This window comes from Dysidea avara, chromosome 3 (assembly GCF_963678975.1).
Source record: "Dysidea avara chromosome 3, odDysAvar1.4, whole genome shotgun sequence".
In the NCBI taxonomy this organism is placed as follows: domain Eukaryota; kingdom Metazoa; phylum Porifera; class Demospongiae; order Dictyoceratida; family Dysideidae; genus Dysidea; species Dysidea avara.
In genome coordinates, this window is record NC_089274.1 from 37,555,921 (window position 1) to 37,571,086 (window position 15,166).

The 15,166-nt window shown below is 38.4% G+C and overlaps 1 protein-coding gene and 1 long non-coding RNA gene across 7 annotated transcripts in view; one reads left to right on the forward strand and one right to left on the reverse strand.

The window, feature by feature from the left end:
- LOC136250892 (E-selectin-like) overlaps positions 1 to 15,166 on the reverse strand; it is a 148,006-nt gene that overhangs the window by 88,656 nt on the left and 44,184 nt on the right. The window lies entirely within an intron of this gene.
- Positions 11,151 to 13,323, forward strand: LOC136250901 (uncharacterized). 5 transcript variants are annotated; one of them, XR_010698812.1, is made up of 5 exons: positions 11,151 to 11,981; positions 12,236 to 12,332; positions 12,386 to 12,488; positions 12,627 to 12,691; positions 12,752 to 13,321. It is a non-coding gene; the product is annotated as an uncharacterized lncRNA (long non-coding RNA). The 5 variants fall into 5 exon arrangements; XR_010698810.1 differs by having other exon boundaries at positions 11,153 to 11,986; XR_010698811.1 differs by having other exon boundaries at positions 11,161 to 12,332; positions 12,627 to 12,701; positions 12,752 to 13,323.

Consider the following 15,166-nt stretch of genomic DNA (forward strand, 5'->3'; position numbering starts at 1 on the left):
ATTTATGCAACACAAAACAAGCATAAATCACATTAGACAAATCAATTATGTTAATATCCACATGGGTCGTCTAAGAATACCAAATCTGGCCTTCAAGTGACCAAATGCACACTCAATCACAAATCTAGCACTACACAATTTAAGCCCAAAATACTGTTTTGAGGTGTTGACTCACCACCTACATATTTTCATCAAGTACGGCAACAAAGGGTAAGCAGGATCACCTAAAAGGAATACTGGAATAGGGTCTTCTCCTTCAACAACGCACCTGTGGCAAGGTGGAAATGTTTTATTCCTTTAAAAAATCACTTATTTTGGAGTTTGAAAATACCCTGGGGTCATGGACGCTACCAGGCCATTTGATGACAACATCCATAAAACAATACATAAAATCACAGCATGCTTGAACATTTAAAGAATGAATGCTTTCCTGTTGATATAATCTGTTGTTTTCACAGTCGACTGCTTGATAGTAATTTGGGTTCCATCCACAGTTCCTGTACACTGGGGTACCAAGTATGAAGTATAAAATCATGTTACTTCATCAGAAGCTTCAGTTAAAGGAAGTTAATGTATCTGGGGCTTAGATGTGATGATATTGCACGGGTCACTTTCCTTACAATTACAGAAATATATGGTCTTGATAACCCAAAAGAGTTTGCAGTTTTCCTCAGCTTTCCTTCATCAGATAAGTAATACAATGTAAGTATAACTTGTCTTTCTACCTTTCTGCTTCTACTGGGCCACGCATATTTGTAGTGCTTCTGGTAATGAATGATCATAGTTCATCACACAACTTGTAAAATTATTCTTCGACATTCTAAAGTTATTTCTCCACTCACTGGGTAGTACACTTCCAGAAACAAAGTTGTCCTACCACGCGCACATCCTTCCTGGTGCTACCCAGTACTCCCGTGGCTTTCTCGACTTTCTCTGCTTCCTGCTTGTACAATTTGCCAGTGCAATCATACGTAGTAGCTTCTTTCGTCATTGGTAATAAATTGCAGAATAAGAATTAAACACCACACAATTTAACTCATAGGTTACAAGTGGCAGCACTAATACAGTGCATCCAATGGAGTAACAATCCTTATGTATCGATCAGATTATTAAGATTTAAAGAGATGAAATACTCTACCATGGTAGCTGACGCCCAAATATGTTCTAAGAGGCCATCCCATCGCACATGAACTAAAGCTCCTTTGATGTCCAGAGCAACCAATTTAACCTCTGCTCGGTGGTTAGATTGGTTACAACAGGGCATGAACAAAGGCCTTGTCTACACAGCTGCGTTTTTTATGCAAAAACGTGGGTTTTCAAGCACGTTTATACCTTCTGTTTACACTGAAATGAACAAAAATGGTTTTAAAAACAGAAACGCTTTTTAAAGAGACTTGAATCAGAAACGCTTGTATTTATAAATAGAGAATGTTTCTTTTGTTTTTGTTTCTTTGTGTGCAGGTTGATCAACATGCTGTGGGACAAGATAGTGTTAATGATATTTCCGACCATCATTCTATTTCTGCTGGTGTATCACCAGTTGCTATTTGGTCACCATTGTTATTTAACCTTTATATTCACCTGCTTCCAAGTATACCAAAACATTGCTTAACAGTTGGCTATGCAGATGATTATACCCTTGTGATCACCATCCTTCGCAAAAAAAGATCATACTATTACTGCAGCTCATCGTAATGATGACCTAGCAACATTATGTGAATACGGAACTCACTGGAATATCAAATTTGCTCCATCATAGACCTTTTCATTAGTGATTCCTTGAAATAAGACATCTCGAATCATCCTTCTTTATTTCTAAATGCTGTTTACATCCCTGAAGTGTCCTCAGTTAAGGTCCTTGGATTTATATTTGACTCTTCTCTTACCTGGCAGAAACATATTGACAGTGTTATAAGCGGTGGGAAGCAATACTTGGGCTAGCTGTATTGCTGTCAATTTTTATTTGGAAGTTAGGGCATTGCCACCCTTTGTAAATCTTGGATTCGCCCAGTATTAGAATATGGCCCTATTCTCTATTCTGGAGCAGCATTCGCTCATCTTAATCATCTGGATCGGTTCCAAGCTCGTGTTGAGAACATGTGTGGATTTACATTTCCATCTTTGACAAATCATTGGAATGCTTCAATTTTAGGTCTTACTTGTCACCTCTTGGCAGGAGAAGGCTGTGGAAATCTGCAATCATTTTGTCCTAAGTTTAAGTCTCCAATTAGATCACCACAAAGGTTACATGATTTTGATCCAGCTGGTCACTTACGCTTTCTGAACCCATGCAACTTCCGCACATTGGATCGTTTTCATCGTAGCTGGCAGGCTGTAGTTATTAACCTATGGGAATCAATTCCATCAAGTATTTTATTACAAGGCAATAAGAATGGATGGAGGACTGTTTTACAAGATATGCAAAGATTTATTGTGACTCTGTAGTAACTGTATATATGTATTGCATTATTGAAACAGCAAGGTTTACAAAACGTAAAAATAATATGCTGCTCAATGCCTAACAATTACTCAATGCTTAAACATTGGCTCATTGTTATGGATCCCATACAATCATCAAGGCTTAATCAACTCTCATATTATGCTTAATACTCATCACTATGCTGTCATCAGTTGCTATGCTGTGATCAATCGCTATGCTGTCATCGTTTAATACCCATGTTATGCAGTCATTGCTATGATGTCATCGCTTAACACTCATCACTATACTGTCATCGCTATGCTATCGTCGCTTAACATTCATCGCTCTGCTGTCAAGGCTAAACACTCATCGCTATGTTGTCAATGCTTTTGAATCAATGTTATGTTCTCTATTAACACTCATCAATGCTTATGAATCAATGCTATGTTCTCTATTAACACTCGACAATGCTTATGCTATGTTCTCTATTAACACTCATCAATACTTATGAATCAATACTATATTCTCTAGTAAAACTCATCACTACCATGCTTATCACTAGTCATTATGCTACTGTAATCCATAGCTCTGTTGCCTATTTTCCAATGACAAGCTTACGATAGGGTTAAATTAAACTATTAATTGAATTAGATCAATTACCAGTTTATCTGTATTAAAGCCAACTCAACTAAACACCAGGCACTAAATGAAGGTCAGGGGCACTACAAAGGGTGGTATGAGATTGCAATAGCTTAAACTGGAGAATATAAGGCTTACTGCAAGTAATAGTGAACTATAAGAAATAAATGCCTAGCATCTATGCAGATAAATGTGGTATCAGCAAAGGGATGCTTTCTGTTAGCCTGTGAATGACAAATGTTAACATCATAACATAACCTCAAAGTGTGGGTAACATGTGTTTGTAGAAACTATTATTGTAAGCAAGGATGTTCATCACCACTTTGGCAGTTTGTTGCATAGTTGATATTCGATCTTTGAGGCTTGTTGTTTATTTCACCTGCAGGCTTAATAAACCCTTGCAATTTTCTTAAAATTACCGAGTATCAATATTAAAAGGCCATTAGATGTTTCTGTATGTTTGTCCTCCAATCCATCCCTGCACGTCATACTTGTTCTTGCATATCCTATAGACTGGGGAACTTACCGTCCATCGACACAAACAATACGTACTTTTCACAAAACGACACCATTGACAACTCAGTCTGTCAGATGGTCACCCCAGAAGCTCATATCAGTGATCCCGCCTATAGGCTCTTCCCACAAATCCCAATACCCACAAGACATTCTACCATGGCTTGTTGAGAAAATTTTGAACTTTGAATATGTGGAAATCGCAGAGCTATTACCAGAGTACTGGGAACTGGATGAATCCAAGTCACATTGCTGTGGAAACCAGATGAGCAAATCATCAAAGAAAGGTCCTATAACAGATATATTAGTTTGGTTAGATAATTATTCTTCACTGATATCAGTACTCTGCTCTGTGTACCCATACAAACTCCACCATTTCATGGCATATCAATGTACCATTATTAGGGCCCACCATAGGTTTGTGGGCAACAGATGGGTAATTTATGATGCCAGTTATCGTCATTCAGCTGCTCACAGGAAGTCTTTGGATTAAGGCATTAAATATCAGGGTCAAGACACACAGTGGTATGTTGTGTGGCCTAAGAAGCTGGCACACCACACCGTGAGTATATTGACAGGAAGAAAGAAAATGTTATTTCACACATATGTAACTCTGTGATCCCTTACCTGATTGGAACCAAATTTGCTACAGAAGTGCCAGTCAGGTAGGGGAGTATACATGCCAAATTTGAAGAAAATCACTCCAGACATTTCCGAGATACGTGCAGCCAAAATTTCATTAAATTTATTCGTTTTTTTCTTCTACTTCTTTTTGCACATTTTGCAAAATCTGCCATAACATACCACTGTGTGCTCCAATCAAGCTGAAATTTGGCACACTTAAAGGGCTCATTAAAGTGGATCTCAGTACCAAGTGTTTGGTAGGAATCTGATGAACATTCATGCAGTTATGACCAATTATTTGCATAAAATAAGGTCAAACTTGTCATGCCCACACAGTAAACCCCTTGGAGGAATGAGTTGAAAATTGCTATGTAGATGGAGTAACCATCGTAGGAGATAAAGACCATGGAGATATGACACAAAACCCAACCTGTGTCATAATTACACGATCAAATTTTATGAATAAAATAACTACTAGTTTTCACGCCTACCAGGCAAACAGCCTAGAGCAATGAGCTGAAAATTGGTATGTAGCTGGAATAATCATCATAGAAAGTCCTTGCAGTAGTACAGAAGAATCGGATTACAAACCACTGAGTTATGATTCGAAAGCGAACTATGTGTAGTAAAAGCGAGATCAAGATACTCTAATAGAACAGTCACCCTAATAGAGCATTCAGCTACCTAATAGAACAGTCACCATGCAACTACAAATATATTGCTCTAGCAATTCAGACCATTACAAGTCACCCTGTAGGGAGATCAGTTGAAACCAATTGACCCTGGAGAAAGTTCAGCCACAACTAAATTATCTTGTACAGAGTTCAGCTACAAGCACCATGTAGATAGCTCAGCTAGAAACAAGACACCCTGTAGAGAGATCAGCTATGCATAAAAGCAAATCACCCTGTAGAGAGTTCAGCTAGAAAAAACTCGCCCTGTAGAGAGAGCAGCAAGAAATAATTTACCCTGTAGAGAGATCAGTTTGAAACCGATTTGCCTTGGAGAGAGTTCAGCCACAACTAAAATTAATCACCTTGTACAGAGTTCAGCTACAAGCAATTAAGTCACCTGGTAGAGAGCTCAGCTAGAAACAAGTCACCCTGTATAGAGATCAGATAGAAACAAGACACCCTGTAGAGAGATCCGCTAAAAGCAAATCACTCTGTAGAGAGAGCAGCAAGAAATAATTTACCCAGAAAAGAGAGATCAGCTAGAAACAAGTCACCCTGTAGAGAGATCGGCTAGAAACCAGTAACAATGTAGACAGTTCAGTTACAAACAAATTACCCTGTTACTTCAGCTAGAAACAAGTCCCCCTGTAGAGAGGTCAGCTAGAAACAAGTTACCCTGCTATCACCCTACAGAGATCCGCTACAAACAAGTCACACTATAGAGAGATTAACTAGAAAAAGTTACCCTGTAAAGACATTAGCTAGAAATAAGTCACCCTGTAGAAAGATAAGCAAGAACCAAGTCACCATGTAGAGAGTTCAGCTGCAAACAAATCACCCTGTAAAGAGATTAACTAGAAACAAGTCACCCTGTAGAGAGTTCAGCTACAAACAGATCACCCTGTAGAGAGTTCAGCTAGAAACAAGTCACCCTGTAGAGAGATCAGCTACAAAGAAACTACCCTGTAGAGAGTTCAGCTACAAACAGGCTATCTTATAGAGATCAGCTACAAACAAGTAACCCTGTAGGCTACAAACAAGTCACCCTGTAAAGATCTCAGTTACAAACAAATCACCCTGCAGAGAAATTAGCTACAAGCAAATCACCCTGTAGTGAGTTTAAAACAAGTTACTTTTTGTATAGAAAAATCAGCTAGAAACAAGTCACCCTATAGAGAGTCCAGCTACAAATAATCACCCTGCAACAGACTACCATGTATAGAGTTCAGCTACAAAGAAACCACCCTGTAGAAAGTTCAGCCACAAACAAGTTACCCTATAGAGAGATCAACTAGAAACAAATCACCCTGTAGAGAGTTCAGCTACAAACAAATCAACCTGTAGAGAGATCAGCTAGAAACAAATCGCCCTGAAGACAGTTCAGCTATACACAAATCAACCTGTAGAAATTTCAGCTACAAACAAATCACCCTATAGAGAGTTCAGCTACGAACAGATCACCATGTAGAGAGTTCAGCTAGAATCAAGTCACCCTGTAGAGAGATCAGCTAGAAGACGTCACCTTGTAGATAGTTCAGCTACAAAGAAACCACCCTGTAGAGAGTTCAAATCACCCTGCAGAGAGTTTCAGCTAGAAACAAATCACCCTGTAGAGAGTTCAGCTAGAAACAAATCACCCTGTAGAGAGTTCAGCTACAAACAAATCACCCTGTAGAGAGTTCAGCTACAAACAAATCACCCTGTAGAGAGTTCAGCTAGAAACAAGTTACCCTATAGAGAGATCAGCTAGAAACAAGTCACCCTGTAGAGAGTTCAGCTACAAACAAATCACCCTGTAGAGAGTTCAGCTACGAACAGATCACCCTGTAGAGAGATCAGCTAGAAGAAGTCACCTTGTAGAGAGTTCAGTTACAAAGAAACTATGCACTATGTAGAGAGTTCAGCTGTAAACAAATCACCCTGTAGAGAGTTTCAGCTACGAAAAGATCACTCTGTAGAGAGTTCAGCTAGAAGAAGTCACCTTGTAGAGAGCTCAGCTACAAGAAATCACCATGTAGAGAGTTCAGTTGCAACCAAATTACCTTATGGAGAATTCAGCTGCAAACAAATCGCCCTGTAGAAAAATCAGCTAGAAGAAATTACTTTTTAGAGAATTCAGCTACAAAGAAACCATCATGTAGAGAGTTCAGCTACAAACAAGTCACTCTGTATAGAGATCAGCTAGAAGAAGTTACCTTGTAGAGAGTTCAGCTACAAACAATTCACCCTGTACAGAGATCAGTTTGAAGAAGTTCTTTGTAGAGAGTTCAGCTACAAACAAATCACCCTGTAGAAATATCAGCTACAAAAAGTCACTTTGTAGAGTGTTCAGTTATAAAGAAACCACCATGTAGACTGTTCTGTAATAAATACATGTATTATATATATATATATAATTTGTACATTTACTGATAAAATATTTAAAGTATTTAACATCTGCTTCATCTTTTCTTCTTCCTGTGGTAAAGAAAAGAAAATCCCCAAAGCTGGCCATAGGCCGGCTTTGGGGTATACAAACACAAAAAGAAGTGAAATCTAATCAAAAACAGCTAAGCTGTAAAAATAAGGTGCGGCCCCAAAAAGGCCATGGTGAAAAAAGATGTGAAATCCAAGGTGGCAGCCAAGAAATGGCTGTGATGGTAGGTTAATGGTAAAAATTTTAATAACGACAATTCAGGTGAATTTTGTGCCAAGACCAAGCGGCACCAAATTCACCTGAATTGTCGTTATTAAAATTTTTACCATTAACCTACCATCACAGCCATTTCTTGGCCGCCACCTTGGATTTCACATCTTTTTTCACCATGGCCTTTTTGGGGCCGCACCGTTTTTTACAGCTTAGCTGTTTTTGATTAGATAGAGATATCAGCTAGAAACAAGTCACCCTGAAGAGAATTCAGCTACAAACAAATCACCCTGTAGATATTTCAGCTACAAACACATCACCCTGTAGAGAGATCAGCTAGAAACTAGTGATCTGTAGAGAGTTCAGCTACAAAAACAAATCACCCTTTAAAGAGATTAGCCAGACAAAGTAACCCTGTAGAGAGATCAGCTGGAAACAAATCACCCTGTAGAGAGTTCAGCTACAAAGAAACCACCCTGTAGAGAGTTTAGCTACTGTATAAACAAGTTACCCTGTAGAGAGATCGGCTAGAAACAAGCCACCTTACAGAGAGATGAGCTAGAAACTAGATACAATGTAGAGAGTGTAGCTACAAGCAAATCACCCTGTAGAGAGTTCAGCTACAAACAAGTTACCCTGTACAGAGATCAGCTAGAAACAAGTCACCCTGTAGAGAGAATCCTGTAGAGAGTTCAGCTACAAGGAAATCACCGTGTAGAGAGTTCAGCTACATTTCAAGTCACCCAGTAGAGAGATCAGCTGCAAACAAGTTATCCTGTAGGGAATAATTGGAATATGTATATGTATATATATATATATATACCACTTTAGTGTGGGCGTTCAAAGGCGGCGCTCGGGGTTTAACTCGCATATTGCCTGGGCAATATCAAGATATTACCCGGACAATATCATGGGAAAGCGGTTTGCCCATGACTGATACCCAACCAGTTCAAAGAAACAATGCACTTTGACTCGTTTTATTGAGCGACAGAGCATTGAATTGTGGGACTCATTTTTGTAGTGGTTGCTAGAGTATATTTGCTAAGATAGACTAGTTGGTTGTTAAAAAACGATAATGAAGGCACAAAATAATTGTTTGGGCGATCGTGGATGCGTATTTCTACTCACTGCGTATCAGCCTTTAAACAGACCACAGAACAGCAAAGTTACTATTGCTACGTTGAAATAGGTTAGTAACTTACAGTCCCAAGTACTTAACTTAGTATAAAAACTTACTTACTGTCCCAATAGCGAAGTTAGCTGGCTTAACTTAGTACAAAAATAATAACAATATAAACTCAATCCCACAATTGCAAGGTTTCTAACATTATAACGTATTAATAACATTTTAATGTATGGACAACGTTTGATGGCTATTAGCCCACGTTTTTAAAACCATGATCGATTTTCAGATGCTACTTTATAAAACAAACGGGATGAGTTCTCGTTAGTTCTTTCACTTATTAGGTGAGTGCGCCCCAAGTGATATATATCCCCCCCAAAAACACCTTCGCTGTAAAAAAAAGGCGCGTCCAAGAAACTACAAGTATCTGTAACCCAATGTAAAACAGATAAGCTGTAGAAAACACTCCATGAAATTAATGGGTAACTGAAAGAGCTGATATCTAGAGCGGCCAAGAATCAATAATGTCACTACCACTGACTATGATTACCAAAGAATACCTTGGCTGTAAAACAGGTAAATAAAAGTAACTGGCAACCAAAACAGTTGATATCTGAAGCGGCCAAGAATAAAAGTTAAGTTGATACAACTTACTACAATTATAAACTTGCAACATTGAATCCTAATCATTCAACTGTGTTCTATACATTCACCCTTGCTACATCCTAAATTAATTCTTTGTAACTCTAATTGGCTGGTAATTTGGCCGCCTTTTTCAATAGTCAGAGTAAAGAAAAAAAAGGCGGCCAAATTACCACCCAATTAGAGTTACAAAGAATTAATTTAGGATGTAGCAAGGGTGAATGTATAAATGATTAGGATTCAATGTTGCAAGTTTATAATTGTATATTAAGTTGTATCAACTTAACTTTTATTCTTGGCCGCTTCAGATATCACCTGTTTTGGTTGCCAGTTACTTTTATTTACCTGTTTTACAGCCAAGATATTCTTTGGTAATCATAGTCAGTTGTAGTGACATTATTGATTCTTGGCCGCTCTAGATATCAGCTCTTTCAGTTACCCATTAATTTCATGGAGTGTTTTTCTACAGCTTATCTGTTTTACATTGGGTTACAGATACTTGTAGTTTCTTGGGCGCGCCTTTTTTTTACAGCGAAGGTGTTTTGGGGGGGGATATCACTAATTTTTGTCAGTTATATAATTTACAGACCCAATTTTCAAGCCATGGGGGGTGTATGATGAATTCTGCCTTGTAGAGGTGTTGCAACAAAAACAAATCTGCTGATAGGTGGTGAGCATATAACATACATTCCTATAGTAGCTGATAATTTTTTATTAGGACAAGGGCCAGTGGAAATTAATGGTCATGCCAAGCAATAATGCTACAGTCAGAGTTACCGAAGATGTGTGTAAAGCACTTATTTGCAAAGCATGCTTTTCTAGGTGATCTTGGGGAAAGCCACCATCTTGAAATAGCAACTCTGAGATTGCATCTGGGATCTGGGAGTGTTTTCAGACAGAAATGTAAATATTCAGTTATATTGTTCAATGACTGTTCTATTAGAGTATTTTATTGCCTGACTGTTCTATCAGAGTATTTATTGCTTGACTGTTCTATTGGAGTATATCAATCATTCTGTACTTGTCAATGAATAAAACCTGCTATGACCACTGCCATAGTGCCCTGAGGACGACCTATCAACTTGGTTTGCCACTCGTAGAGTTAGATGCTTTGCTAAGGGTTATGAAAGAGATCACAAACATCATACTATTATCTTTATTTCACCACATACAAACACACGTTTAATCATATACAAGCACAAGACGCACACAAAATGTGCAAACACTATACACACATGTTAACAAACATACACCACATATTGGTTGTACTCAAGTTAATATCACATCTCTTGTGAAATGCTCTTGTAGGAGAGATGGTAGTGCCTTTACTTGGTGCTAAAAAGTTATTGCAGAAAAGAAAATTGTGTTGTAGATACTGTTTAGTGCCGGTTAATTACACATGTCACTCCATAGTTAAGCCATGAGGATATCCAAGCAAGTGTCTTTGGTGTTGCGACTTCAGGTTAGTTGCATGTGTGTTTAATTTAAGGTTAAGTTCAGTGCCTGCTTGTTCTTTTATAGGTCTCACTTAACCTTGTGTCATCATGCAGACATCTGAATATTGTGCAAGCTGTGTGGAACAACCCCAACTCATATACACAATCATTGGCAACCACGAACCACATGCATATGTACATTCAAGCAATCTGTTACAAAAGTTGAAAGCCACAACACAAGCTCATACCGGCAAACCATGAACCACATTCCAGCAATTTGTTACAAACTTTGTTGCACCATGGTATGTGCATAATGATCAATTAATGAAAGTCACAACACAAGCTCCATGGTGCATTAATGGAAATAAATAAGTTCCACCTGACTGACAATTATCACATGACCTATTTAGGGGATATCCCTTGGAAAGACCCTGCACAGTAACACTTCAAGTGAAAAGTGAACACACTTGATGCGCAATTTATATTATTATTGATAGCAGTCCATGTCTTGAGAGGGAAGTATAATATTATTAAACACTAAAATACATTAAAGTACGAGTACCACATTGTAGAGCCATAACCAAGAACAAGTTCCACTTGACTGACAATGATCACGTGGCCTATTTAGGGGAAATCTGTTGGAAAGTCCCTGTAACACCTCAAGTGAATACACGTGATACGCGGTTTATTAATTATTGATGGTAGTCCATGTCTTGAGAAGACTGAAACTGAATACTACTAAATATTTGTAACTGGATTTCAATGGAGCGGCAAAGCGTACTTAACTGATTTGAAACTAAGATACGTAGAGTCTACACCGCTTGAAGAAGAACGTCGAATGGATATTAAAGAGTCGCCGGCGAGAATACTGATGTACTCAGCTCTTCGTGGAAGTTCAGTAACGAAAAGAGGAGTGGAGGTTCAGTAACGAAACGAGGAATGGATGTTCAGTAATGAAACGAGGAGTGGAGGTTCAGTAACGAAACGAGGAGTGAAAAAAAATGGGGCTAGTGTACGAAGTGCCACATCTATTCACACTGGTTAACCGCGTGTATGCGATTGGTTTTTAGACTGTCAGATGTCTGCACTGACTAGTGCAAGTTCACTGAGACCAAGCTGAAAACTTCTGTGATGGTACCAAGTTGAGTAGCAGCAAATACCAATATTATCCCGCTTGAAATTATATCTCATGGATGGATTGTCAACAAGGTGTACTCGTACAGACCAAACAGCTTTCATTGTCACTGTAGTACCAATTTAGAAGTCCCGGAACTAGGTGGAAGAAGTAAGGTAATCTACATGATGCTTGTACAAAAAAAAATACTCTTTCACATTGCATATATACTGGTCTTTATGTACAGTGAAACCTGTCTAATCAGGACACTGTGTAGTAAGGTCACTGCTGGGCCAACTTGTGAATCCTCAAACGTATTACCTCAAGGGTGTGATGAATTTTCAGTTCCCCAAATCTGTCATTTACGTAAAAAGTGACAGATTTTTAGCTGTATTGTATTTAATGCCCGCCTGTCGATTGTACAGGTACAGGGTACTTGGTCATAGCATGCGGTTCTCTTACTAGCAGTGCTACATACATAACTTGGCTAGAGCTGCTCTAAACTTGGCAACTAAGATCAAGGTTTGGGGGGTAAGTAGACAAAGGAATTTTATAATGTTATGTGTGTTCTTTAGTTCTCAATTGTTAAGTGTACGTGGACTGTACACCAAGTGTGCGTGGACTGTACACCAAGTGTGCGTGAACTGTAGTAACATCAAGGACGTTGTGGATCTTCAGGTCAGTCTGTGTGTATACTAAGAAATTTTTGTATTACCTCAAGGGTGTGATGAATTTTCAGATTCCTAAATCTGTCATTTGTGTAAAAAGTGACAGATTTTTAGCTGTATTGTATTAAATGCCCTGTCAATTTTAAAGGTACAGGGTACTTGGTCATAGCATGCGGTTCTCTCACTAGCAGTGGTACATACGTAAAGATCAAGGTTCGGGAGAGTAAGTTTATATAGACAGAAGAATTATATAATGTTATGTGTGTTCTTTAGTTCTCAATTGTCAAGTGTACATGGACGATGAGGCCTGGTAAGATCTTGGCATTATATCTCAGTTGATTACAATCTTCTGAATTTCCAGGATGAGGCGTACAGTTGTGATGGGACTAACTATCCCATTTTATTGTCAGAATTTTATTGTTAATGTCACAAACAATTAATGTGATATATTTTGTTATGTAACATGTGTATTAATTAAATGACATGCATGACGAAAGCCACAGTGGGAGTGACTACTTGCTGTTAGGGTGGGTAATGCTATGTAACAAGCTGGTTTGAGCACCACCAGAACACACAAGTTATTTTAATACACCATGTGTGGTGTGGCAACAAGAATTATGCTTGGAACACCTTCTCTAGTGACGCTACGTTCTTGACGCTTTCACACTTGTTTATAAGACATCTGCCAATTATCAACGCACGCGTGAAGCGTGGCACTAAATGGAGTTTAAAAGATTTCTGCTTAAAACACCTTCCCTAGGGAACTTACGGTTCTACACGCTTTTACAACTTGTTTATCAGACATTAGGGCTTGTGTCCACATCGTGTCTTTAAAAGTTATTGTAGGGATTAGAGGTTTGATCGAAGAAAACACGCGTATGAACAAACCAGGATAGATAATGTCAGTGCTAGATGGACTGTACAAACATGGGTAAGTTGACTGGTATAAGGTGACGCTAGGTGTAACACAAGGTTGAGAAATAAAGTGAAATATGTCTAAATACGCGTTTTAATACAGTCCACACCGGTCACAAGAAAACTACTACTACTACTACAAAAAAATTTTTATTACGTAACGCAATACAAACCTATTGGGAGATGTTGCATAAATCAAGGCTAATATTGCGAAACCGTCTCTACACGTAAATAACTCACAGTAGTGGCCACGCATCTTTTAATTGGGCGTGCGCTTTGTAGTTTCTTGGCCGCGCGCCTCACTACCGTGAGTCTTGATCACTTATACCACGGCTGCTTGGGATTTTGCTGACATATAGACCCGCAGCCCTTGGGCTGCATTGGGCGTTTATATCAGCAAAATCCCTTACAGCCGTGGTATAACTATTAAATATTATATAATTTGTATATTTACTGAAAAATCAGAAATAGTTTAAGTATTAAAAATCTGCTTTATATTTTTCTTCTTCCTGTGGTAAAGAAAAAAGATAGGTTAAAAAGTCCCAAAGCCAGCCTATCTTCAGGGAATACAAATACAAAAAGAAGTGATATCTAATCCAAAACAGCCAAGCTGTAAAAAAAGAGTGCAACCCTCAAAAAGGCTATGGTGAAAAAGACATGAAATCCAAGGTGGCGGCTAAGAAATGGCTGTGATGGTAAGTTAATGGTAAAAATTTTAATAACGAAAATTCAGGTGAATTTGGTGCAATCAAGCTGCACCAAATTCACCTGAATTGTCATTATTAATTTTTTTACCATTTCTTGGCCGCCACCTTGAATTTCACATCTTTTTTCACCATAGCCTTTTTGAGGGCAGCACTCTTTTTAGCTTGGCTGTTTTGGTTTAGATCTCTATAGTGAAACCTTTACAAGACGGGCTAAAGCTATTTCCTGTTGCAGTTCCTGTTTAAGTAAAGTACACAGGACTGCTGAATGCCCACAAGCTCCACAGATTCCCATCAACATTCCTTCTTCCAGCCAGGCCATACAGAATTATTCATCTGAATCGGGCAATAAATTTTGCTTTCTTTTTAATCATCAGGAAGGAGATAAATGTACCTTCGTTTCCTGCAAATATGGTTATTTCTGCAAGGAATGCAAAGGCAGACACCCGGTTTCCAGATTCCCAAGGATTAAGAGGTTTCATCCATTGAATAGCAGGACAGACCAAGGGCCAAGGAGGAAGTACTATTGACCTATCTTGTTACTGGACATACATTATTGTTCTTTGTAATAACTCAATGATGAATTGGTACATGGTCAATAACTTGTTTGTGTGAACAATTTATGGATCTTAAGATAACTTATACTGTACAGTGGATCCTCACTAATCCGAACTCCAGTAATCTGAAAGCTTGCTAATCCGAACAGTAAAAGTGACTGTTTTATTAGAGTATTTTGTCAATTTTGTATGTAATAGTTAGACACTCGCAATAGGAGTCTTCGAGGATTTAAAAACCTGAGGTGATATCAATAATTACCGAGGTGCAGCCAAAGTAATTATTGATGTCACCGATGGTTTTCAAATCCTTGAAGACGCCTATTGTGAGTGTCTAAGTGTTTTAGACAATGGTGTAGAAGCAGTGAGTTAGTATAGAGAATTCCCATTGTAAACACCAACGGTATTTCAGCAAGCAAAAGTGAGGCCGTGCAAGCCATGAAACGTGAATAACTGAAGGTTTGTAAAGTCGATAAAAAGTATGTTTGAGGCATTACAGCTACGTGTGAATGGCA